At 30.3% G+C, this 25,566-nt stretch overlaps 1 protein-coding gene across 3 annotated transcripts in view; it reads left to right on the top strand.

The window, feature by feature from the left end:
* The window catches only part of LOC140434866 (uncharacterized), a 541,244-nt gene that overhangs the window by 8,932 nt on the left and 506,746 nt on the right, over positions 1-25,566 (top strand). The gene's annotated exons all lie outside the window — the stretch shown is intronic.

Below are 25,566 nucleotides of genomic sequence, written 5' to 3'. Positions count from 1 at the left end.
TCTTCTTTCTTATTCTTATATATATATATATATATATATATATATATATATATATATATATATATATACAGGGTGTGTCAAAAAGGTATGTCATAAATTGAATCACTCATTCCGGGGACAAAAATAAATTGATTGAATCCATCTTACCTTGGTACAAAAGTGTACACCAAAAAAGTTACAGCCGTTTAAAGTTACAAAATAAAAATTGTTTTTTGCATTATCTCCTAAACTACTTGACATTTTGTAATAAAAATAGACACGTTACGTTCTTGTTCTGAAAGCAATTTTCATACAAAAGAAACAATAAAATCTAAGCGTACAGAAAAATTTTAAGTGGGGTGTGCTGCCCAAACCCCCCCCCCCCAAACTTTTGAGTACGTTTAAATTAAATGAACTTTGTGGCATCATTAGACACATTATTTTACGGCCCATTAACCATTAAAAAATTACGTGCAACTAAATAAATGGCTTAAATGAATTAACAAGTACGACGAGTTTTTCTGATGAAATTGATTTGCAGCTTCAATTATTCTAACCCTAAATAATTATTTGTCCTCTACTGTTACAGAATACACTTTCTCTTTCATAAACCCCCAAAAGCAAAAGTCCATGGGGTTAAGACCTGGACTTCTGGGTGGCCAAGAAATAGTTGCGCCACGACCCCTTCCAATCCACCGACCAGGATACTACCTGCAAAGGTATTCCCAGACTTCATTTCTTTAATGCGGTGGAGCGCCATCCTGTAGAAACCACATATTTTGCCTTATTGCAATATTCACTTCTTCCAAATACTCTTGTAAATCGTTTGCCAAAAACTGCAAATAATTATCACCATTTAAATCGTTGGGAAAAAATACTGGGCCTATTAGATTGTTATCCACAATTCCTGTCCAAACATTAACTTTGAAAGTCCTTTGGTGATGAGTCGTTTTTTTGGCGTGAGGATTTTCGTCGGCCCAAATATGCTCGTTATGATGGCTTGTTATTCCATTTCTACTGAAGGTAGCCTCGTCGGTAAAAAAAATATTCCTAATAAAATTAACATTTCGAGTGTTTTCCATTAACAACCAATCACAAAATCCAATACTTTTAGGATAATCTTCAACCACTAACTATTGAACCGTTGTTAAGAGATAGAGTTTAAGCAGCTGATCCTTCAAACGCCTCCAAACCCTTACGTGAGGAACATTTAGTTGAGCAGCTATTACCCTTGTACTTGTTCCAGGGACTTCTTCAATCATTTCTAAAATGTCTTCATCAGTTGCATCCATTATTGGACGACCACTATTGCTATCAACTTGCGGTTGAAATGTACCCGTTTCCCGAAAACAACGATCAATGGTCAAATAATCGTCTATCGGGTGTATTTCGATAAAGGGTATTTTACTGCATAACGCCTTGCGACTGCTGCACTATTTCCTTGACATTCACCTACGATATTCCCGATAGTATATTGATATCATAATTTAATCTGATCCAACTTACCCAAAGTTAAATGCATATCTGCCATTTCCTGAAATGTGTAGGCCATTGTAATATTAAAATTTTTAATATTAATCTTATTCACACAATAAATGATAGCTTCAAATTATTGACTATTATTGAGGGAACTGTTTGTAATTATTGTATCCGTAGAAACTAGTTTGTAATTTTATGGCCAACTACGAAAAAACTAGTTTATCGAAAAAGTAATAGGAGGCAAAAATGTGTTAAACTAATGATGCCACAAAGTTCATTTGATTTGAATGTACTTAAAAGTTTGGGGGGATTTAGGGCTGCACACCCCCCTTAAAATTTTTCTGTGCGCTTAGATTTTGTTGTTTCTTTTGTATGAAAAATGCTTTCAGAACAAGAAAGTAACGTGTCCATTTTTATTACAAAATGTCAAGTCGTTTAGGAGATAATGCAAAAAAACAATTTTTATTTTGTAACTTTTTGTGTACACTTTTGTACTAAGGTAAGTTGGATTCAATCAATTAATTTTTGTCCCCGGAATGCGTGATTTAATTTATGACATACCTTTTTGAAACACCCTGTATATATATATATATATAGATATATATATATATATATATATATATATATATATATATATATATATATATAGACGAGAGGTCCGATGTATATTCTCTCCAGTTCTCTCCAGTATTCGACGCAGAAAAGAATTCACGTGGAAGTTCTCATAAACACTCGCTTAGCTTAATTTTTTATTAATATTTTAAGCGGATTAGCTTAAAATATGACATAGGAGTTGTTGTTATTTTAATAACTGTAAAATTAATAATTCAAAGTTACGCACGAGCACATACACACGCACAAACATAAAACATACATACACACATGAATACCTACACCACGTTCAATTGGTAAATCATTAGAATGCCGCACCACAACTGACTTCTCATTTCTCATCACATAAGCGTGGCACATCTCATAATATAGTAAGAATTGTTTGGCAACTATCCGCGATCTAGGGGAAATATGTTATACAAGGTAAAATATTGTCAAAGCAATTTCCTGCAAAGCTGGCGAGCTCTGAATAATTATAGCCTTGACTTGGCATAAGCACACTGCCTGAGAGCATTTGGTCCCCACTTTATTTATACGTCCATGGTCCCCATCGTGGGGATAAATTGGACCTGAAAACCAAAGCATAAAAACGGCCCTGAGAAATGAGTGACTAATCTGAATCTACAAATGAAAATATAGAGGAAAGTAAATATTAGAAGGAGCGCAGAACGATAGTTTCGATAAAACTTATTGCTATTATGAGAAGTTTCGATATCGACTTGATACAAGAGCCCTGGATTTAATACGGCCTTAACACGGCTTTAATAGTCTATTATATTACTGGTCCTATTGGCCCAATATAGCAGTTACGTTGTTAAGCCCTAATAAACAGCTAAGAAACAAAGCAAATAAATATTTTATAACTAAGTAAAAAGAAGGTGAATGTTGCGTTTAAAGATAAGGCTAATGTTTATTTAACCGATCTAATAATGCGGTGCTTGGTTTTTATTAAGGTTATTATATAATCAGAATCAAGACAAAAAAGTGACAAAATGAACTTTTAAAAAAGTTTGTGGAGCAAAATAAGTAGCTTGGCTAACATATATTTACCGAAAGTAAGCTGTCGCCAAACAACTATTGGTTATAAATCACAGCTCACTAATTTAAAACAATATTCTTTTGAATACCACACTCGGAGTGGAAATTATAACGTCAAATAACAATTAAAAAATGTCATTTTTATTACAACAACATGTGGCTTACTTTCATATAAACATATCCTACATTTAACATATCACAAATATGTTTCTAAAATGTCTTTGGCTAGCACAGATTTCTTTTGTAGATAAAATTTCACTATATCTTCTCCAAGTTTGATGTTATTTTAAATTTAAATTAAAACATATTTAATCACACTGCAGGGCAGATGTAATTCTGTACGGCCACAAACCAAAAAGTTTATCTCTGTATTCTCTTAGATACTGCAATTTGACGTAAGATGGTCGAAATACACAATATCTAGCTAGAATAGTGTATGATTGTACAGGGTTTTATACTCTGTAAATCCTTACATTTAAAAATTTTAAATAACCATTTCTAGCACAGAGACATACACAAGTATTCATGGACGCAACCAAGGCGGAATCTTAAATCAATTATTGACTATGTTGTGAGTATGATGAAACCCTTAAACATTAAACTAAAACAAGGAGCAATGTGTGGAGTAGACCATTTTTAGTTTACTTATATACAAATAAAATATGCTCGTGCACCAAAAATAAATGGCTTAGTACAAGAATTCCAAAGGTTAGAAATGTATGCCAGATAATTATTAAACAAAAAAGTAGTATATAATGCCAAAAACAAAATCTGGGATAAAAAATGTAGTAAGATTGATAGATTCCTCGAAAACTTAAAGTCAAGAGCTGCCTGGAAACCAATTAATACATTAGAAACAGACAAAAAAGTGGTTTTGACAATTAAACCAATTTAGCTATTACACTGGAAGAAATACTATTAAGATCTTCTTAAAAAGTAAGAAACAATATGAAAAATAAGAAAGCACCTAGAATTAATAAAAAATATACTACAAGAGGAAATAAAAACTCCATGTAATATATTCAACGAGAGACGAAATGAAAGATAGATTTTAAAACAATGGAAAATAGCACATATAACGAGTGGAAAAGTTTAAAGCCTAGTAATTCTTATGCAGATAAAGTATTTTGTCTAAAAGAGCTAATCGGCATAATTAAATATTTGATAATGAACTACACTTAACATTTATTGACCTGAAAAAAGCTTATGATAGCGTACCCTTGAATAAGTTGTGGCTTGCCATGAAAGAGCAAAATATTTTGCTAACATGTAAACGCTGTTAAAAAATTTTATGAAAGTAACTGTAGCTATGTAAGCGGACGTAACGGCTGCTCAGAAATGTTTTCAGTTAATAAAGGACCAAGACAGGGATTCACTATGCCCCAACTCTTTTTAAAATATACGTGAACTCTGCACTGAAATAAAGCACGGTAAAATGCACTCCAATGATAGTTCGAATTGAGATCAGGCAAATCTAGACTCGTTTAATTGCGGAAGACCTGAGGAAACTGAGTATTTTACAATAAGAAAACATAATGGACAAGGGACATTAAAAGAACACAATGTCGTCGATACTTAGGATTTCAGTTAAATGAAGGTAAAAAATATAATGCAGATATAAAACAAAATAGGAAAAGGTAAAGCTGTAACAAGGAAGTTAAATTCCCTACTATGGAATGAAAGTTTGTTAAATCAAAAGAAAAAACGTTTTCCATGTCGTTGGTATAAAGTACTGCAACATACGAAGCGGAAGTGTGGGTATTATCAGAAGACAATAAAAGAAAAATTTATACAGCTGAAACAAGGGTTTTATGGAAGATGTTGCCAAGTTACATTATTGGACAGTGTGAGAAATGAAAAAAATCGGATAGAATTGGTGTAGAAACGACGTTAGTAGACAGGGAAACACATATAAAGAATGCCACACATTAGATTACGGAATCAAATTTGTCATTAGCTCCTATAAAAAGAAAAAGAAGGAGAAGTCTGCATCTCGCATTGCCAAAAATATGACTGAATCATATTTGTCTTACTTTCTCACTCACTCTTACTCCCATCTTTTCCGTGGCCTTCCTTTTATTCTTGCGCCCTGCATTTTACTATCAAGGGCTCTTTTCGACAATCTTTGTTTCAATTTAATGTTCATACTATACCAATTATTATTTTTTTAATGGTGTTGGTGTTTTCTTTTGATATGTTTTTATTACAATTCAAATAGGATGTTCTGCTTCTGCAATTCTCTTGAACACTTCTACTTATTACACCTTTATCTTACATTTTAAAGACATGTACCAATGGTCCAATGCATTAATAAAAGAAAGAGTTTACTTTCTTTATGATGGCTTGGTCTTAAATTATATCACTTATAATGTCTTTGTATGCATAAAATTATTATAAATATAAGTATACGGAAATTTGAAAATAAATATGCAGGTTTCTTACTGTGTTAACTATTGTTTTACCACAAACATGTTGTATTCACAGTTAGCTAAAAACCTATATGAATCTTAGAAGAACTCTATGCAATATTTCTTAAATAGCTATAATGACTTTGGTTAGGAATGCACTTTAAAATAAAAATTAAATTATCACCAAGGCTAACCAACAAGACAGGAACAAGAAAAGTTAATTAAGTATTTATGGAAATAGTAGTAGACAAAAGCAATATCTTTATTAAAAAATTGCAAACAATTGTATTATAGAAAATAAATCACCAGCTCACGCAAACGTTGTAATAATAACTCTATGATGGTAGATACGATGTCATAGTACCTTCAGATGTCAGAAGTATATTGATTATGACCAATGAGTTATTAAACTAATTAAAATTTAAGTTAATTAAAAAACGCATAGTTTAATATTTTTAAACGTTTAAATTAGTTACAGAAATTTTAAATAAGTGTCCTGATTAAAAAATATAAATAAAATATATTGTTAATGATTTTACTGGCCAAACAAACAAAATAATAGTCAGGGTTTGGACTGATACGGAAATTATTTTTCCGCTTTTTAATAATGGTTATTAATTAGAATGAAGAAATTACAGAGAAATAAACCTTCTTTATACTATCTGACTAATTGGTCAAAGCCAAGGAAAAAACTCTTCTTAATATGATATACAAAATATTTGCTAATGTACTAAGTATATGGTGACATGAGTGCATATTTAGTGAAGCTTCTTAACGTCTATGACTACAGCCATACCTAGTCGATAAACAACAGATCAATTTTTTGTGATGAAGCAAGTTCTGGATAAAAACCAATAAATTTAATATCATCACCTTCTATCTCTTGATTTATTTTAAATATTTTATGACAGAAAACAAAAAAAAAATTTCCCGCTAAACTATGGAATGGTAAAGGCTACAAGGCTCTGCAAAGTATAAAGAGGGTGAACGTTTACAACCTTTTAAAATACATATTTGGACATTTATTTTCTTTTACCGCAATTATAAACAAATTGGTAAAAGACGCCGAAATAAAACAAGAGAAACATTTTTAATTTTTTAGGCTTACGCTTTCTAAGGCCTACGCAAATAATCTAGGCTCAACTGGCTAAACAACAGGCAAATTAAAACCACTGTTTACTACTTTTGCTACTGCTTTGAAAAATATGGACCTACAAATAAATTAGAAAAAAAACCAAAGCCAGCAAAGCAGAGTCGGAAATATTCTTACAAACAAGTGGGATACATATAGTAAGTAGAGACCCCAGCAAAAAATAAAAATAATTATATATCATACTCTGGTTTTATCAGTTCTGATATACGACTCTGAGATATGAACCATCTTCAGAGACGAAAATTAGATGAAAAACCTAATGCTCGACTTTGAACTCCAGATACTGAAATAAATAGATATTGGTGTATGTGAAAACGATATCTGAAAAGAAGGTATAACTATAAACAATATAACAAATATAGATATATATATATATATATATATATATATATATATATATATATAAACATATATATATATATATATATATATAAACATATATATATATATATATATATATATATATATATATATATATATATATATATATATATATATATATATATATATATATATATCAAGGCAATGAGATTAGCAAAACGTCCACTACAGTTACAACTTCTCCCGGGCACATCCCGGCGGAAGTAGACGCACAGGTACGTAAAACCTTAAATCGGACATGGAGAGGTGAGGTTGCAGGGCCAATTTATGTGACTGTCATCGAATGCCATAGTCTGTGGACTAGTACGCATTTCGATGCGCATCGCCCCGCCTCGAATTTTCCCATTGGCTCTTGACCTGGAAATCCCTATTTATCGCTCGAACAGCGCATATAAATATTGGCGATTTTTAGGTCAGCAAGTCAGTCCCTCACGGGCTCTCCGAGAGCTTAGTGCTCTCAGGGCTCTGCTTCCTGCATTTATTTACCATACTCTGTGGCTGAGAATTGTTTCAACTTAATTTGGTGTTTTATTTCGACGAAGAAATTGTCATGTAAGAAATATCTTGCCTTTTTCAAGGCAAGACACCGAAGATAAATATTTTCCAAGTCCATAACCCGAAAATGGACTTAAGTAGGGGAGCTCTCGACAGTATATTCGAAACCCTCTACAGAGCACCCGGAGACAACAGAAGGTGTTTAGACCCTTATTTGTTCCCCCGAGGTGACATGACAAACTTTAATGAATTGGGCTGAATGGCTAAGAAGTCTTTAAAAGGTAGAAGCTTTTTACTTGAGAACTGTAATACCAGTGATAGTGATGATTGTGATTATAACTTCCTGCTAAATATACTTTATCCTTTACTAACTAATTAACATTACTATACTATTTACTGTATGTCCAACAGAACAAAACTTCCAGACTAGTCTTTATGTCACAGCCCGAGAAAAGGATGTAAAAGTAGATCAAAACTTACATATTAGGACAAGACGTATGAAGGTACAAAAAAAAAATAAATGCAATAAAACTGATAACGAGTCTTAATGAATAGGTATGATAAGTCTAAGAAAATTTAAAAAATTAGAGGCTCTACTATAATGCTATCACATTATATGTGACCAACAAAAAGATATATATATATATATATATATATATATATATATATATATATATATATATATATATATATATATATATATATATATATATATATATATATATATATATATATATATATATATATATATATATATATATATATATATATATATATATATATATATATATATATACATGCTTTTTAGACTTAGGAAAGTATTTGATAAAGTAAGACACGACCTATTATAAATACGTTTGCAAGAAGTTGGTTAGGATGGGATGGACATCAAACTGCTAACAGGTCATCCTTACTATTTATTCTTTATTCCGAGTAGGCAGTGAAGTATTTCAAGATGCGATGATATGGTATTTATTGCGAATTCCGTCATAGGTCTACAAGTGATCTACAACGATTCATCAAAGGGATCCATTCGGTCTGTGAATAATTTGGTAATAAAATAAACATTAAGAGAACCAAAGTGATGGCAATCGAAAAAAAAAACAAAATGTACCTCAACATTACTCAATGAACGGGCATATTTTAGAACAGGTCAACAAGTTTAACTGCTGGGATGTTGGATCGATAGCACTTTAAATCCTGATCTAGAAATAAGATCTAGAATAGAACGGACCAGAAAATCTTTCGAAAAACTAAAAAAATCCGAATTATTGTATAAAATTTGAAACTACTATGTTTATTAAAATGCTAGGTCTGGTCGACTGTCCTCTACGCATTTGAATCGTGGACCTTTAAAGCATCAACCGTAATAAAATGAAGATCTGTGAAATGTGGTTCTACCGAAGAATCCTCTTTTCGTGCGAGTATAATGATAATTAAACCACACCATCAGAGTTTTGGGATTCCGTTGGGCCCCCTATGTTAGAAGGTATACTGTTCTCTTACATAATTTTTTACATATTTTGTTCTTTACAACTTTTATAAAAAGTCCCCCACGTGGGGGCCAGCGTGAGGATTGGCGCGGAATTTGGGGTAGCCGCGACCATTTCTGACAGTAGGATTTTAATTAACGGATGGAGTCGACGGTATTTATTTTATGAGAGATCTCCAAGTCGAAAGTAACGTATTCCGCTATCTCTTTTGGTCTATGGTTCTGAAGTTTTTAAAATCAATTTTGTGAAATGTATGAAGATGGTGTTGACCTAGAGCTAAAATTGAGTCGGAAGTGCGAACAGAAATGGAATGTTCATAAATCCTATTTCGGATTATACGATTTATTTGACCTATATAGGATCGGGGGCAGTCTGCACGAGGAATTTCATAAACTCCCTGTTGTTCATTTGGAATGTTGTCTTTGATTGATCGGACAAGGGGTGAAAGTTTTTGTTGCGGGGTAAATATTATCTTTATTTTGTCAGTGACACATTTGATGTAAGGATGAAAAGCTTTCGTATGATGAGGGTCTGAGTCTTTGGGTTGAGATTAAGTGGGAGATTGATGATTATTGATGATGACGATGAGAATAATAAGAACATCAAGGATTAGAAAGATTAATATATTAATTTTCTCATATATATATATATATATATATATATATATATATATATATATATATATATATATATATATATATATATATAATAAAATATGGAAGGCAACCGTATATACGTATTTCTGACTATTGGTCGTCTTCAGTACGGTGCAGCCAAGTTAGAAATAACTAACTTCTTTTCTAACTTGGCTGCACCGTACTGAAGACGACCAATAGTCAGAAATACGTATATACGGTTACCTTCCATCTTATACACATATTTTATTATATTTTTTTTCTGTGTTGCGAGCTATTACCTTTTACCTTTATTTTACTATCAACTCGTATTAATCTTTTACTTCTATTCTATGTGTTTATAATAATTAAGTGTTGTGAATGTAAAGTAATAATTTTTTTTAATTTTAAATATAGAAATAGGTTTTATATTGAACAAAGATGACAGACTGTGATATATTTTATCAAGATTATATAACATAATTAATGATACAACCTCATTAAGTTTGTAAGTAGTGAATTGTTTAATTGATTATACCAACGTTAACAAACTATTCATCACATTTGAGGCTCCCTAATAAAGGACATAACCAATGTCCGAAAGCTTGGATTAAAAATTTACAAGAGTACACGTTTCATTTTTTATTGCTGCAAACCCAATATTTAACGTTTACTTCCTTACGTTGTCAGCAAATACTTCTGGTTTATGTATATATAGACCAAATGTAGTTCACTATGATTGAGGATTCTCGGTCAACAGTTGGAGAATAAAAGAAAGAATATCAGCTACTTCATGCTTTTATTCAAGATATTTCGTGTATTAATTCATATACATCATCAGTTCATCTACAAAATTATAGATACAAAAAATTTGCACATGCTTTACCTTAGAAAAGATATGCAGCATAATAAGATAGAAGTGAAGAAAATAGCTTAATTTATGAACCATATAGATTAGAAAGTACAAAAAGTTTAGTCAGAACTAAGTCAGTTTTGTAAAATGTTATTCCAGATTGGCACTGATATAATTAAATAATAGATATTATTATAATTTATGTTTAACTTTAGGTAACATTATTTAATCGACTTCTTGTTATAAGCAATAAGTGACAAAATATTCGCCATGCGAATACTACATAAGTGTATATATATATATATATATATATATATATATATATATATATATATATATATATATAAAATATATATAATATATACATAACATATATATAGATATATATATATATATATATATATATATATATATATATTTTATATATATATATATATATATATAAAATATATATAATATATACATAACATATATATATATATATATATATATATATATATATATATATATATATATATATATTTATACATTGTAAGTTTAATCAAAAAGTAGTACTTGTTGATTTTTATAGTGCGGATTTTTTATTAATATTGTACCTACTAGGCGAAATATATAAAAAAATAATATCCCAAAATTATATTTCGAAATAAACAAAATGTGCTTTGGATAATACGGAAGAATGATAAAACTGTAACAACGTATTCAGTGAATTATTTATGATGCCGAAACCGTATACAATGGTAAATTTAAATATATCACTAGGTAGTGAAAACAATGTTTAATGCCTATAGTTTTATCTGTTTTTAACTGTATACCGTCTATGTGACATGTGAAATTTTCTCTTATTTAAATAAATAAATATGGTTTTAAAAATGCCAAACAAAAATGCTGGCTTTTACTTTCTATTAAAAAAATAAATACATTTCTTGTGTAAGTAGACCTATAGCTTAAACATTTAAAAATAATGTTAATACTTTAGTACAAGGAGAACACTAATTAAAAGAATATATTTAGAAAACTAATAAATCTGATACAAAAATGAAGACATCAAAAATGATTTTTTGCGCGAATTTGGAGAGGATTATTTTGACTTGATCTTTGTTCCTATTAGTAGTATACCAGGAAGAGTCGCGAATAATTATGGCAAAATAATGTGTGTAACCTTATTTGAAAATAAACCTTAACATAGTCCAGAGAAAGATGAGACAAGTATTGATCAAATTGCATTGCACTGAGGTCCACAGTCAACTCTCAGTTCTGTAGATTATTCAACTCTAGGTTCAACCTCTATGTGGAGAATGTTTTTGCAGAGGCACTTGAAGGCACTGATTGTGGTATAAAGGTCAACGGGTACCCGATAAATAACATTCATTACGCTGACGACACCGCAATAATCACAGATAACGAACATGATATGCAGTTGATACTAAATAAAATAAACACCACAGGAAAAACATATGGCCTGAAGATAAATGCTGGAAAAACAAAATGCATGACAATAAGAAAGGGCGCATTTTTCAGAGTACAACTGCAGGTAGATAATGCTCCAATCGAGCAAGTGAAAACATTCAAATACTTGGGAATGATGGTGAATGACCAATGGGATCCTCAACAAGAAATAAAATGCCGTACCGAACAAGCAAGACAAGCTTTTCTTAAATTTAAACCGCTACTTTGTAACCGCAATCTTTCCTTCAATCTCCGTTACAGAATGGTTAAGTGCTATGTATGGTCCATATTGTTATACGGCATGGAGACATGGACGTTGAAAATATCTTCTATTAACAAGTTGGAAGCCTTCGAAATGTGGACCTTGCAAAGAATGTTCCGCATACCATGGACAGATAGGGTGAGAAACGAGGAAGTCCTAAGAAGAGCAAATACTGAGAGAGAATTGCTCAGCTTGATCAAGGCACGAAAGATTGGATACCTGGGCCACATCCTGAGAGGGGAAAAATACGCAATCCCTCAACTAATTATCCAAGGAAAGATTGAGGGCAAGAGAGGAGTAGGTCGCAAACAAATGTCGTGGCTGCGAAATATAAAGAACTGGACAGGCGTAACTAACACTGGCGAACTTTTGCATGCCGCAAAAGACAGACGTCTGACCTTAAGATAATTCGCCAACGCATTATAGGTGCACGGCACCATAGGAAGAAGAAGAAACAGTTATTTTTTGCTAGAATAATAAATAAATTATCATCATCATAAAGCTTTTCATTCTCGATGGAATATTTGCTGCACTTACATAGACCTCGCAGATTCGCTTATTGCGGTGATTCACTCCGCAATTATTATTCTTGTACACTCGTGACTAGTGACTCGTTCACGCCCTTTTGACTACAAGTCTTTTAAAAATAGGAGTTTAAAAAATGTTAAGTTATGTTAAGTGCTTTTCTATCTATGTATACAGCCCTTGCTGTCCAATTTTGGACATAGGCCTCCTCTTCCTTCTTTCACGTCTCACTATTGTAGGCAGTTTGTATCCACTTCGGGCCTGCGTGTTTCTTCAAGTCATCTGACCATCGCATTTGTGGCCTTCCTCTTTTTCGTTTGTAACTATATGGTCTCCAGTGTATAATCATCTTATTCCATCTGTCGTCTTTCTGTCATATGGTATGTCCAGCGAACTTCCACTTAAGTTTTACTATCTGCGGTAACACATCGGTCACTTTTGTTTTGTTGCGGATCCAAGTATTTCTTTTCTTGTCTGATAGGTCTTTGCTATTTTTTCATGTTTTCCTTTGTAAACGTCCAAGTTTGAGAACCGTAGGTGAGAACAGGAAGTATATATTGGTTGAAGACTCTTGTTTTTAAATGTTGAGGGTATTTTCTATTTTTTAGTATATAGGAAAGTTTTCCGGTCTGATTTTCTTTATTTAATTTAATTAGTTGTCCCAAATATACATATTCTTTTACTTGTTCTATAGTTGTTTGTGCAATTGTAATTATTAATTCTTCTGATTGGTTGGTCATAATTTTCATTTTATTATAATTCATTTGTAGACCTATTTTTGTTGATTTGCTATTTAATTCATCCATCATATTTTGCAATTCTTCCCTTTTATCTGTTATTAATACAATGTCGTCTGCATATCTCAAGTGAATCAAGTATTCGCCATTTATATTAATACCTCGTTTTTCCTATTGTAATTTCCTCATAGCGTCTTCCAAAGCTTGATTTAATAGTTTGGGTGAATAGTGTCACCCTGTCTGACTCCTAGCCGTATCTTAATGGGCTTCGTTTGTTCAACTATTTTGATGGATGTTGTTGCTTGATCATAATATTGGAAATTAAGTGCTTATATCTATAGTCTATTCTCCTATTTTGTAAAGACTTGCCCACCTTATCGAATGCTTTTTCAAAGTCTACAAATGCCATATACGTTGGGATTTGATATTCGTTGGCCTTTTCAATTAATATTTTTATCGTAAGCAGATGGTCGCTTGTACTGAATCCTTTTCTAAAACCGGCTTGCTCTCTTGACTGGTAATTATCTAACTTAGTGGTTAATCTGTTTTTTAGTAGTTTAGTTAACAGTTTATACATTACATTCAGTAGCGTTATGGGCCTATAGTTTTTCAGATCTTTTCTATCGCCTTTCTTAAACAGTAATAGTGTTATTGCCTCGTTCCATGTGGTGAGTATTTGTTTTGTGTTCAATATTTTATTCATTAGTACATAAAGGACTTCCACTGTAGTTTCCCCTCATTTTTTAGCATTTCCACAGCTATTCCATCTTTCCCAGGAGATTTGTTATTCTTCATTTCTTTGAGTGCCTTTTTTATTTCATTTTTACTGATTTCTGGTTGTAGGTCATAGTTAACGTTCTTTATTTTCAGTTGTAACTGATTACGGATTTCTTGGGTTGGTTTTTGTTGTGTTTTATAGAAATTTGTATAATATTCGTGCGTTATCTGTAAAATTTCTTTTATATTGTTGGTCTCCACTCCTTCTTTGTTCTTAATGCTATTAATTTGTATGTTTCCCATGTTCTGCTTTAAGCACTTCATGTTTCAATATTTTTCAATTGTTTTCTCTATCATTTTTTGCTGTACCCTCCGTTTACACTCCTTGATATTTTTTCTAATAGTTTTGTTTATTTCTTTTTATTCCATTTTATTTCTGTCCCCTTGTTCTAGTAATGTTCTTCTTGTGTTCATAAGAATCTTTGTTTCCTGGGATATACAACTTTCTTTTTTTGTTGTTGTGTGTGCTATTTATTTACCCACTTTCATTAGAGTTTCAGTAAATATCATGTTTATTTCATCGATATGTTTGTGTTCTATATCTTCCTTGGTCGGCAATATTTTCTTTATTCTCTCTTCGTACGTCTGTTTTTCTTGTTTTAGTTTTTCCATGTCTAATTTCTGATTATTTTCCATTTTGTTTCTTCTTTTTCTTCCTCTAAGTGATCTTATTGCCCATTTACCCATCCTTACAAACTAATAAGGGTTGTGTTTTAAGTTGAAATAAAATAAAGTCATAACATTTTGAATAAAAAATTATTTTATTTATAGTTTCAATCAAAAAAAATTATTCGAACTTCTTCGTAAGTGGTGGGTTTTCTAATGGTAGAAATTTTGTGGTAAAAAATTATAACAATAAAGAAATCTAAACTAATTATCACTGTATATTGAAATAACTCCAAGTTTGATAAATTTACAGTTATATGTTTTTTTACACTAGGAGTCGTTTTCACCCCTAAAAAATAAAAAGCAAACAACGGGACAAGTCCAATTTTGAAGTGAAGTGTAAGTTTAACCCAAATCCAAATTTTCATTCAAATCACTATAGAGAAGGTATTCATTGACATTTTTTTAATTATAACTAATCTAGGGGATGAGATTTACGGGTTAAACTGTGATAAAATCTTAAACTATGTTGTTTAATGGTAATTTACATTTATTCACTTTATTTAAAGATAATTTTGAATCAATTATCTGCTTTAATTTATAATCATACGATTTTTTTTATTAGGCGTAGTTTTCGCCGCTAAAAAATAAAAAGCAACCAACGCCACAAGTCCAAAAGTAAAGTGAAAAGTAAGTAGAACCTCAATCCAACTTTTCATGCAATTCTGTGGCGACTCGCCAAATTACACGCTATCGTCGTATTTCACGTCCATTTACTGGCCCATTGAATTAACATTTTGTTTTCATTGTCTTCATGAAAATTTTTGTGTTTTCTTTTGTAATACTTGGTTATATTCGTAATAATATCTAAGAAGAATGTTCGGTGTTTACTACAATTTTTCATTGTAATGCGTTTATCAAATAAGAGTTTTATAGGACCTTTATTTAGATATATCCTTTTAAATATTAAAATATTTATGATCATTATGAATATTTATAAAAATCATGGTATTTAGCAAAGAAAAAAAGGTAAACAGACAAAAAGAAAAAGCATTTTGTTTTATTTTAATCTCGAAATTCAATAAAAATAATTGCGATAGCGTCATTTTCTTTTGTTGTCAACATTTGCATTAACTTGTCTGATTCATTGATCTTTACTATTTCAAATAAAATAAAATAAAATTACAACCTTGTCAACTTTTTTATTGCAATTCCAATCCGTACACACTCCTTTTAATCGGATAATTCTATTGGACCGTAAAATTACACAAGCCTACTACAATACTTGCTATTAAACGTTCTATTAACGTTCTTAAGCATTTTATAGAAAAATTTCTGAATCATACTAGCCACTGGTAGAATATTGTTCAATGTATTACGTGTTACAGTGAAAGGATTAAAGCACAGTTTAAAAGAATATTTTGAGACAGTTCAATTTTCTTTGTTTCTGTCTATCAACGTCATCAAATATATATATATATATATATATATATATATATATATATATATATATATATATATATATATATATATATATATATATATATATAAGAAAAAGAAGTACTTGTGACTCGTTTGGAACAAATATATAACTGTTTTGGATGGGTTGGAGTCAATAATAGGGCTATTGGTTAACTATTTTTTTATTCTCGAGCTTTCAATTGTGTTTACAATTATTATCAAGAGCTAAAAAAGACAAAATACTTACAAGGTTGAACTAAAAAGAAAAAACAATTTTTGTTAACTTACCAAATAAAAATTAGTTTGGTAAGTAAAAATCACTGCTTACATCTTCAAAATATTTAATACAAAAATGTTTTTATCTAATAAATGTTTCTCTGAAAAATTTTTATAATTTTGAAAACATTTTTTTAATATAAGAATAATTGAATTTATAAGTTCAAATAGCAACCAATTACAAATAGCCTCAATGTCATAAATGCCAACATAAAATTTTTATTTTTGACAATTATATTGCCAAAAGTAAAACTTCGTTTAAACATTCTTTTTTGTTTAGTAACAAAAAGAAGAAGATTTATTCACCGTTGACAGATGTCTGAAAGAATGTGACAGATATATGGAGAATTAAATATGACATTTTACAAGTTTTATATATAAATCATAAAGAAAGAATATAATTATAAATTTTGCTTAAATTTTGAATTTCAGATCTTTTGTTTAAACTCTTATCATTTTTGCTAATATAAACCATTTCCAAAAAAGTCCTTTTAAATTTATTAGTTTCACTACATAAAATTTTAATGTTATCAAAATCCATAATATGGTCTTTATCGATTACATGTTCTGCCAAAGCACAAGATGATTTTTTAATTCTGCAATCACTTTTGTGAGAAATAATGCGATTTAAAAGATTTCTTCCGGTCTCACCAACATATTCAGCCTCACACTGAGTACAACTAATGCTGTATACTAAATTCGTTTTTTCAAATTTGTCTATAGGATATTTAGTTTTAGAATATAAAGATGAAATAGTTTTGATGTTCTTTGTTGCAATCAGAACATCTATTATCATTCACTACCTTTTATACCATCATTAACACCTAAATTAATACAAACACTAAAGGTTATTGACAATATAAAAATAGCAACAAAGAACATCAAAACTATTTCATCTTTATATTCTAAAACTAAATATCCTATAGACAAATTTGAAAAAACGAATTTAGTATACAGCATTAGTTGTACTCAGTGTGAGGCTGAATATGTTGGTGAGACCGGAAGAAATCTTTCAAATCGCATTATTTCTCACAAAAGTGATTGCAGAATTAAAAAACCATCTTGTGCTTTGGCAGAACATGTAATCGATAAAGACCATATTATGGATTTTGATAACATTAAAATTTTATGTAGTGAAACTAATAAATTTAAAAGGACTTTTTTGGAAATGGTTTATATTAGCAAAAATGATAAGAGTTTAAACAAAAGATCTGAAATTCAAAATTTAAGCAAAATTTATAATTATATTCTTTCTTTATGATTTATATATAAAACTTGTAAAATGTCATATTTAATTCTCCATATATCTGTCACATTCTTTCAGACATCTGTCAACGGTGAATAAATCTTCTTCTTTTTGTTACTAAACAAAAAAGAATGTTTAAACGAAGTTTTACTTTTGGCAATATAATTGTCAAAAATAAAAATTTTATGTTGGCATTTATGACATTGAGGCTATTTGTAATTGGTTGCTATTTGAACTTATTTATAAATTCAATTATTCTTATATTAAAAAAATGTTTCCAAAATTATAAAAATTTTTCAGAGAAACATTTATTAGATAAAAACATTTTTGTATTAAATATTTTGAAGATGTAAGCAGTGATTTTTACTTACCAAACTAATTTTTAATTGGTAAGTTAACAAAAATTGTTTTTTCTTTTTAGTTCAACCTTGTAAGTATTTTGTCTTTTTTAGCTCTTGATAATAATTGTAAACACAATTGAAAGCTCGAGAATAAAAAAATAGTTAACCATTAGCCCTATTATTGACTCCAACCCATCCAAAACAGTTATATATATATATATATATATATATATATATATATATATATATATATATATATATATATATATATGTACCTCTTTACAGTATCGAACGCGACTATTACATCTGAATGACAACCTACCAGCACAACCAAAACCACTAGAAACGAATTTACCTAAATACAATATTGATGTGCTGCAAAACGACTAAACATAATTTTAATTATAAGTTACCTAAAAATTATAAGTCAGCTAAAAATTAACAAAGCTGATCTACTTCTGATCTACTTTTGATAACAAATCTGATCTACTTCTTAGCCCAGAATACGTATCAAGACATAATAACTAAAATCAATGAAGCATCTTATGAAGCGCTCAGCACGATCCCAAGAAACAAAAAGCAAACTTTTTTAAAGTAACAAATGAGTTCTAAAATGCTCAAAAATTGGCTACAAACAAATTACCCAAACAATAGACAAACATATGCAAGATTAAACCAAGAAGGGAAAAATTTAGTACTGGCAAATTAAGTTTTTCATGTGAAAGAGCATGTAATTAAAAATAATAATAGTAAAAGTTATGATATAAAAGCTAAAGTCATTAGGCAGGCTGCAGTTAGCTTAAAGCCTTATGAAATATCATTTTAGGTAAATTATTTAAATTTTTACTATTTCAATTGCATGAATCCATCTTTTTCTTTTATCTAATTTATATGTAATCTTTAGAAACCTATAAAAACTACACTCACAATTTTTGCTATTATTAGCACAATTCAATACGCAACATGTATTTGCACCCATTTTTGATAAAATTTATGCGTAAAAAGATAGGTCCAATTTTGTCATATTTCGCCGCTACGCACGCTGGCATCGTTTCAAGGTACCCCTACCATGGTTACGCACAGAGCGAATATAACATTTACGCTAAGTATGTTTCTATGATGTTAGTGAGAAGTAAAAAATTAAAAGAATATCTGTCACTAAAATATTCAATTCGTAACGATTATCAAAATTTAAAAGTTATAAATGTCATCTGATTAATAACAGCATTAATTCTTCTATTTAAATTTTTATGATATTTCTCGTTGTAAAATAATTTCATACAAATATAAATATTATTTTTAAACACATTATTTAGTTTATATAATTGAATGTATAATAATATGGTCTGAATTTGACAGTTTTCTCATAATCATAAGTAAACAACGTATGCTTTGTTAATACGTTAACAGATGGCGTTAGGAGCAAACATAATAATTTATTAAATTTGTTTAAAATATAAAGAATAAATAAAGAATATTTTATTTAATTTTAAAAATATTATTTAAATTTTAGAAATACAAAAAACATAATATGAAGCTTCGCGCTAATCTACATTACCGCCTACTGTTCCACTTTTTTTACTTACTTTTTCCCAGGATTTCTAATGTACTTCCTTTTGCTATGCCTCCGATAATTGTTCATATCTCATCTATTTCTGCAGTGTCTATTGTTCTATCTTAATGTCTTTCATTCCTTTCCCCCATATGTTCTACTATAATGTTTTTGATTATGCCTTTTCCTATTTCGGCGTTAAAGTCACACATTACTATATTTATATCTCAATTTTTTGTACTACGCATTATTTCGTTGGTTCGTAAACGCAAGTTGGTTCGTAAACTTATTATGTTCGTTAAAGGGATGATATCTTAGTTGCAAGAATCTTGCGAAATGTGAAACGAAATTATTTACATATCTGTTTATAGATTCTGTAATGCTTTATAGAAACAACTATTCTTAGTTTATTATATATATATATATATATATATATATATATATATATATATATATATATATATATATATATATATATATATATATTTCTGCATTCTAAATGACTTGCCTGAATGTATAATGTGTCTAGTGACAAGTGGCAGGCGCAACCTCACTGGTGAACCAACTTATGTTACGGTTGGTTCACACTAAGCTGTTTATGTTACATCTTCCTCTTTTATAAAACTTAAAAACAACTGAAAACACTTAAATAAAAAATACAATATGTATTTAAAATATGATTAGTCTCTATATCTAGCTGGTTTTATAATGCAACATCCAGAGCGGGTTTTGTTAGGGCCTGTTACTGGTATAATTGTTTTACTTTGAGTTTTATCTGATTTTTTATCACTAGTAGATGTTTCTTTTTAATCTTCACATTTTGATTTAGAGGCATCAGCTTTGCACATATTATGTAATAAATCCTCATTATTGGATTCCAGATCCACAGGATTTTGATTTGGTCTCAAGATTTATGAATTCCGTCTTAGAACCTTATATCAATCCTCCCTTACCAAATATAATCTAGGAGTACTATGCTCTTTAACCACTTCACCTGTCTTTTTATTGTTACACTATGCCCTTCTACAAATGCAGGTCTTTCGTAAGCTTGCTTGTCATTTGTTCAGTAGCTCTGATAGGGAAATATTTAGACCAGAGAGAGGATGTTCTATATTCTAATAAGACTTTATGAATGTCATTACCGAATCATAACATTTTTAAGAATAGTTTTACAAATACTAACCACTTTTTTACTTAGTCCATTTGATTTTGGGTATTTAGGACTGGAGGTTATCAAATTTATTTCCCAACTTTTAGCAAAGTATTTAAATTTCTTACTGTTAAATGGTTTTTATCAGACATAAGGTTAGTTGGTATGCCATGAGTAAAGAAAACAACTTTAATCTTTTTACAAACTCTAACGGTAGGCAGTTACAATTAGCTCCTGAATCCAGCTTAAAATTTACAAACATGTTATTTGTTAATATATCAATAGTTTAAATATTACCCTTATTGTTGTTTTTTACGTTATCCAATGTAAATTCATCTATGTAGGGTTCATCATCACTCTCTGAAGTTGAGGTTTCAGCACCAATGTTATAAACAGCTCTTGACTCCAATAGTCTGACTTCCTCTCATGCCATTAATTTTTTTGTTTACAACTGGAAGAAAATTGATTTGGTTTTCTGCAATTGTTACAAATTTTCCCAAAGGCTGGGGAACTTCTTGGGCCATGCTTTGTGCCACATTTAAAACAGTTATATTGGTTGTTACAAACAGCTTCTGCAGGTCGTTCTAGAGTTTTGCTCCTGGAAAAACTATTATATCTAATTTCATCAACTTCTGCATTTTTTCTGAGGCCTTTGACTTGAAAGGTACTCACTTCTGCTATTCTGCATTGATTTTCAGCTTCTGCAGCAGTTAGGTTTGGAATTCTTAAGAGTCTTTTTTGCAAAGATTGGTCTCGAATTCCACTAACTAGTCTATCTCCTATTAGGGAGTCTTCAAAAGAATCAAAATTGCAATTTTTTGCCAGTAATTGTACATCCTTCATAAAGTTATCAAACTCTTCGTTTTCTTCCTATACCCTAGTAAAGAAAAGGTGCCTATCATAAGTTTCATTTTTCAATGGTGAGCAGTATGTTTTAAAGGCATTTATTACAACATTATACTGTTTTCTCTCCTCATTACTGAGCTTAAATGTTTAAGATATATCTTGGGCTCCTTCCCCTGCTAGATTTAAAAAATTGCAATCTTTCTGCTCTCTTGTTTGCTGTCCGTGTATATATTAAATATATCTAGAAACTTCTTTTCTAAAACTTTTGACTTGCATTTTGATCAAAACGTATCCTATCAGGCGGTTTAAACTTAGAATCCATTGTGTTAAAATACAGGTTTAAACACCTGACACCATGTAATGTTTTATATAAACAACTATTCTTAGTTTAGTATTTATATTTCTATACTTCTACATGACTTGCTCAAATGTATAATATGTCTGTTTAAGTGACAAGTGGCAGACGTAACCTCACATGTGAACCAACTTATGTTAAGGTTGGTTCACACTAAGCTGTTTCTGTTACAGATTCACCTATGACAATAGCAACACCATGACAATAATTTGGTTCCTTTGTCTCTTGTCATCTAACTTTTCTCATGCCTAAGACGATGGTCTTAAGTATTTTTATTTCTTTGACCGCATTTTCCAATTTAATGATTTTTCTTAACCAACCTAATATGACTGGTTGCAGATTTTTTACTATTAAACCTGGAAACCTGAGAGTACCGATTACTAGTCGGATAGCGTACCAGCTAAAATTTACTTGATTGTTTTGATTAACATGATGATTTTTCTTTGAAATAATAACGCCTGGATTCCCTGCCCTTCTTCATCGCAGTATAGGAGACAGTTAAACTATTTTCACTGCTATTAGTTTTAAAATATTTCTATCGACCTTTGGGTCTAGATCTGTAATTTTTTATACTAACAGTGGTAAACAGTGATAGGATAAAACTAGTGATAGGCTAAGGCGACATCAAAGAGCTATATTCGCATCAACTAGTCCTGAGAGGTTGTGAGGACCAGTGCTCAGTAAACCCGGTATAAATGTACTATTCTTCAATATCTCTCAATCAAAACATATTTACTAGTTATATAAGACTGATTTAAAATTTTAATTATTATTAAAAATGACACCATAGAATACAACATTTATCTTATATAAATATTTCTATATAATGCGTTCTTCTGTCACACTTTTCAAAACACTACAATTAATCTTTTTCCTGTTGTCTACATTCGATCATCTAGTTCTTTTTTATACATTTTTTTAATCCTCAATACGTGCTAAATACTATTTTGGATATCAATCAAAACCAATTATTTTGGCGGCAATGCATATTTATAAAAACTATAAGGTCATCGAGTACAATTCTAACAAATATGCCTTATTTAAAAGTAAAAAATGATTTAACAAGTTACTTAATGAAGGTATAGCAAAAAATACGGAAAGAAAATGAATTACGTATCACTACCAAAAATGGAATATAAAAAATCGTGATTGCGATGTTTTTTGTGCTTTGCATATAACAGTTTTTAGAGAATTCTTGATAAATCTTTGCTTATTATGCCAAGGTTTTGTAGATAGCTAGCTCAAGGCTTGTGTATTGATGAAGATGTTTGTTCTAGACACTTCAGTTTTAAAAATGTATAGCATGAAGTTTAAAAATTGTTAACAAACAACAACTGAAGACATGAGTGGATAAAGGTGTCATGTCGTATTTTAAAAATTTTGAGTAAGTTAACGAAACGCATTTTAGTACTGGAGCTTTTCTATTTTGTTTTTGATTCCAATGAATCAGATATAAAAAATAGATAATTTTAGGCTATTTTTTTGTTAATTATAATAATAAAAGGAATCTGCCAGATTTTGTGAAAGACTTTCGTGTACATAACACCTTTATCCACTAACTTTAACTTCGGAATCGTATGTTTCATCAGGGATAAAGAAGGCAAGTAGCTTTTAACTATTTATTTTATTATAGAAAAAACATAAAGGGATACAATGAAGAAAATTTAATATTTTTGTTTAACCTTTAATGGCCTACTTAATAATTATCTCTGCTACTTCTTCAGCCGCCTCTCCAGAATACCGTGCTCGTCTATAATAGTCCAAATTAAATAAATTTAAAAAAATATCTCAGTATCTCTCAAGGCTCTTTCAAAAATTACTTCAGAATAAAGATTGAATAGTAGGGAAGACTGTTCTAGATCACGTAACAGATCAGAAAAATGGTAGTCATTTCATTCCTCACTTTTACCGATGCTGTTTGATTAAAGTAGAGTTCATAATGAATCTTAAGTCATTCCGGTCTTTCATTCTACTTTATAGCATTTTTATTACTTCTGTATGTTTGACACATTCGAACAGTTTATGGTAATTAATGACGCATAGGAAAATATCTTTGCGCTAGTATCTACATTATTGAAGTATTACAGTCAAACTCAAGAGTACTTTACGTGTGCCGAAAAGTTGCTTGAATCCAAACTGAGTAGGATCACTGTCTATTTCACATTTGCTATAAATTCTTATATAAACTATCTTTAAGAACATTTTTGGGACTTGACTTAATAGAGGTTTCTTTGGAATAGGTATAAAGATAGACTGGAGCCAGTCCTGCGGTATTTCGCTCTTCTTGTAGATGCTGTTAGATATTTATACTAGTTTTATTACTTCTTTGTATATTTCACCTGATTTTGCTACCTTTCTTTGCCTATTTTTGCATATTGCCTTGCGTATTGCGTATATTGATTAGGTATATAAATAATTTAGATGTATGTTTCTAAACTTGAAATATATCTTTTATATCCTATACATTTATTGTATATTAAAAATTTAAAATATTATTATATAGAAATTTTTCTTCTTCATGTACCATCTCCTATAATAAGGTTGGTAACCATCATGGCAATTCGCACTTTCAATACCGCTGCTCTAAAGAGGTCAGCAAAAGTGAAGTTAAACCAAGCTCTCAAATTGTTTAACCAGAAGATGCGTCTTCTTCCGCGACTCTTTCTACCCTGTATTCTTCCTTGTATTATTAATTGCAAAAAGTTATAATGCTTGCCCCTCATGACATGTCCCAGATATTGCAGTTTTCTGACTTTAATTATATTTAAAACCTCTTTATCTTTTCCCATTCTTCTCAACACCTCGACATTCGTGACTCTATCTACCCAACTTATTTTTAATATTCTTCTGTAGGCCCATAACTCGAAGGCTTCTAATCTGTCCGAAACATCTTTCTTTAATGTCCAAGCCTCTAACCCATAAAATAATAAGGAGAACACGTAGCATCTCAGAAGTCTTATCTTTAAAGAAATTGAAATGTCCCTGCTGCAGAGCACTTTTTTCAGTTTGTTGAAATAATTTCTTGCCTGTCCTATTCTTGCCTTAATCTCTTCTGTGTACTCATTATATTCGTTAATTATTGTACCCAGATATTTATATTTATCAACTTTTTTAAATTTGTTCTCCATTTATTGTTATGTTTTCTTGGCGCTGTTGGGCTTTTTTAATTACCATAAATTGTGTCTTTTTTGTGTTTAGGGACAGGCCGTTTTCTTCATTAATTTCTATCACTCTGTCAATCATTTGTTGTGAATCCTCAAGACATTCCGCTAATAAAATAGTGTCATCGGCAAACCGTATATTATTGATTGGTCGGCCATTTACTTATATTTCCATAGTTCGTTCTTCTAGTGCTTATTGGATTATTTCCTCTGAATACAAATTTAACAAAGTATGAGACAGGAAACAGCCCTGCCTGACGCCCCTCTCAATCTGTATATATATATATATATATATATATATATATATATATATATAT

The sequence above is a fragment of the Diabrotica undecimpunctata genome, chromosome 2 (assembly GCF_040954645.1).
Source record: "Diabrotica undecimpunctata isolate CICGRU chromosome 2, icDiaUnde3, whole genome shotgun sequence".
NCBI classification, from domain to species: Eukaryota; Metazoa; Arthropoda; class Insecta; order Coleoptera; family Chrysomelidae; genus Diabrotica; species Diabrotica undecimpunctata.
This window is presented reverse-complemented; position numbering and strand designations above follow the sequence as displayed.